Source organism: Cynocephalus volans, chromosome X (assembly GCF_027409185.1).
Source record: "Cynocephalus volans isolate mCynVol1 chromosome X, mCynVol1.pri, whole genome shotgun sequence".
Taxonomy (NCBI): domain Eukaryota; kingdom Metazoa; phylum Chordata; class Mammalia; order Dermoptera; family Cynocephalidae; genus Cynocephalus; species Cynocephalus volans.
In genome coordinates, this window is record NC_084478.1 from 17,475,897 (window position 1) to 17,479,148 (window position 3,252).

General features: G+C 40.8%; 1 pseudogene; it reads right to left on the minus strand.

Annotated features, from left to right (window-relative positions):
* Nucleotides 1–1,079: 1,079 nt before the first annotated feature.
* Nucleotides 1,080–2,143, minus strand: LOC134367253 (eukaryotic initiation factor 4A-I-like; annotated as a pseudogene).
* Between the last annotated feature and the right edge of the window lie 1,109 nt (nucleotides 2,144–3,252).

Below are 3,252 nucleotides of genomic sequence, written 5' to 3' on the forward strand. Positions count from 1 at the left end.
ATTCTAGGAATGAACAGGGCACTTTGATATAGCCTTCTTAGAACCATTATTATCTCTTGGGCTTTAGGGTGAAATGATCTCTCCCATGTTTATTCAGAAGAAAAATGCAGAAAAAATTCTCAACTTATAGCTCTAAATTCAAAATAGCATTTTTACAACATATAAAATATGGGCTTCTGTCAAAACCAATACTTTATTTAAAACAGCAGTCCTGTCTCAGTAATGCCAAACTCCCTAAAACTCCCTAAAGTCTAGAAATATAACCTTGCCACTATGTTTTTCTCCAAACATATATTCTTTCTGGCAATGTAAATCCCAATGACCCCTATAAACTGCTTTCAGCTGCTTAACTGATTGATTTTGAACATCAACATTTATAAAACCAGAGGCTGACATTTTCAAAACCTGTAATTGTATTTTTTTGTGCGTCATATGCAACTCATTGTATCACTAAGAGTCATATTAACATAACTTTCCTTTTTTCTTATGCACTAAGGATAAAGTGTTTACTAAAATGACAGTCATCTATTCTGGATGTACAGTGCAAAAGGTATTTTGACTAAAAATAAAACATTGCCTATGATCCTAATGAGGCCCTAACGCCCAAAATGTTTGAGTCATTTAAATGTTTCAAACTTTCACTTTGGATCAACTACTGTGTTCTGTCTTTGAGGGCTTTCCACAGGTAAATGTTAAATGTTTTTGATACTTCCCATATCTTCTTCTTTCTCCCAAAACTCGGATCAAATGACATGCTTCTTCAGTTAAGTTTCAATTTCCAGAAATTTTTTTTGCCTCAAAAAGTGATATTTATTCAATGAAGAAAAAAAGGAAAAAGAAATGATGAAATGTCTATCCCTTGGCTCATTGGCTCCCCTCTCTACCCCACCTGCTGCTCCTCAGCCCCCCAGGATTGAACCCTGGCTAGGGCTAGGTAGCAGGACAGCCCCTCTTAGATGAGGTCAGCAACACTGAGGCACATTTCCTCAATGGAGGCATCGTAGAAGGTCTCAGCATCTCAAAGAGTCCTCCTGTCTTTTACTGCCACTATGTTAATAGCCGCACCCTTATGGCCAAAACTAGATATAGTTTTCCCCATTGGTGGGAAGGTCATAGTTGATGACTAAAGAAACCTGCTGCACATCAACACCTCTGGCCAGCAGGTCAGTGGTAATCAATACCCTGCTAGAACCAGAACAGAACTCCCTCATGATCCCATCTTGTTCCTCTTGGTCCATATCTCCATGCATGGTAGAGACAGAGAAGTCTCAGGCATGCATCTTCTCAGTAAGCCAATTGACCTTCCTTCGGGTGTTGATGAAGATGACTGCTTGGATGATGGTCAAGATTCCATACAAATCACACAGTGTGTCCAGCTTCCACTCCTATCATTCTACATTGATGTAGAATTGGCAGATACCCTCCAGGGTCAGCTCTTCCTTCTTTACAAGAATCCGAATGGGATCCCTCATGAACCTCTTGGTCACCACAAGCATATCGGAAGGCATTGTAGCTGACAACAAAACCACCTATGTGTTGCTGTTGAGCTTTTGGAATATGTCATAGATCTGGTGCTGAATCCATGGCTTAACATTTCATCAGCTTCATCCAGTACAAACACGTCGATGTATTTGGGACACAGGTATCTCCGAAGCATATCAAACACCCAGCCAGGGGTACTCACGATGATATGTTCCATCTGCAGCCTCTGCACCTCAGCATATACGTTGGTGCTCCCAGTGCAGGCATGGCAGGAGGCACCCATGTAATCTCCTAATGCCATGACCACTTTCTGTATCTGCTGAGCCAATTCTCTAGTGGGTGCCAGGACCAAGACTTGGGTGGCCTTTAGATCCAATTCAATCTGCTGCAAAATTGATACTGCAAATGTGGCCACTTTCCCAGTCCTAGATTGGGCTTGAGTGATCACTTCATAACCCTCGACACAAGGAAGAATGACTCACTTCTGGATGGCAGAGGGCTTCTCAAAACCACAGGCATGGATGCCATGGAGGAAGCACTTCAAGAGGTTCATGTCATCAAAGCTATCAACAATCTTATTGCAGTTACTCTTAATGACACCTTTGGGTTCCATCCCATTTGGGCCATTGTCTCTGGATCGGAAATCCTAACTTGCAGACATGATCTTTAAAAACTAGTCCAGAATATTTTCATGTTCTGGTTCAAGTTGGAAAAAATGTGTAGATTTGTAATGGCTTCATTAAACTTTTGAAAATATTTTCCTTCAGCTTGCAATTTTATTTTTTATTTTAAAATTCCACAAAACGGTGGCCAATTTGGTCCCACAGTTTAATCTCCAAGGAAAGTTTAGGTCTCTACCAACTCTTCCTCCAAGAAAGAAACACTCGTTGTGATTGAGGACAAAATGGAGTTTTCAGATCCCACCTCAAGGCTGGCCTGCAAGGATATAGAAATGTGCAATAGGAGAAATAAAAAGTGTATAAATGTAAGTGGGTGGAGTAACTGCTCTTCTTTCTATAGCAGGGGCCAGCAAATATGGCTGGGGTGGGGATCCTGAGTGAGATCTCACTCTATTAGTTCCTGCAAGAGCTGGTTGTTTAATAGACCTTGGCACCTCCCCCCTCTCTCTTGCTTCCTGTCACCATGTGATCTGCTCATACCCGCTGGCTTCCTGCCACTTTCTGCCATGAGTAGAAGCAGCCTGAGGCCCATGCCAGATGCAGCTGTCCCAGAATCGTAAGCCAAATAGACCTCTGTTCTTTATAAATTACCCAATCTCAGGTAATTCTGTTATAGCAACACAAAATGGACTAATACAGTTCTGTTCTCTCCTTTTGAAAGTTCAACAAATTATTATGATTGTTGTATCTTTCTTTTTTTTATTTATTTCTTTATTTTTTTAGCTCCCACTTATGAGTGAGGACATGCAGTATTTCTCCTTCTGTGCCTGGCTTATTTCACTTAACAGAATTATCTCTAACTTTATCCATGCTGCTGCAAATGGCAGTATTTCATCCTTTTTAATGGCACAGTAGTATTCCATTGTGTATATATACCATATTTTCCTTATCCAGTCATCCATCAATGGACATTTAGGTTGCTTCCAACTCTTGGCTACTGTAAACAGAGCTGCAATAAACATGGGAGTATAGGTGTCCCTTCAACATGAAGACCTCCATTCCTTAGGGTATATACTCAGCAGTGCAATTGTCAGATCATATGGCAGTTCTATCTGTAGTTGTTTGAGGAAACTCCATATTGTCCTCCATA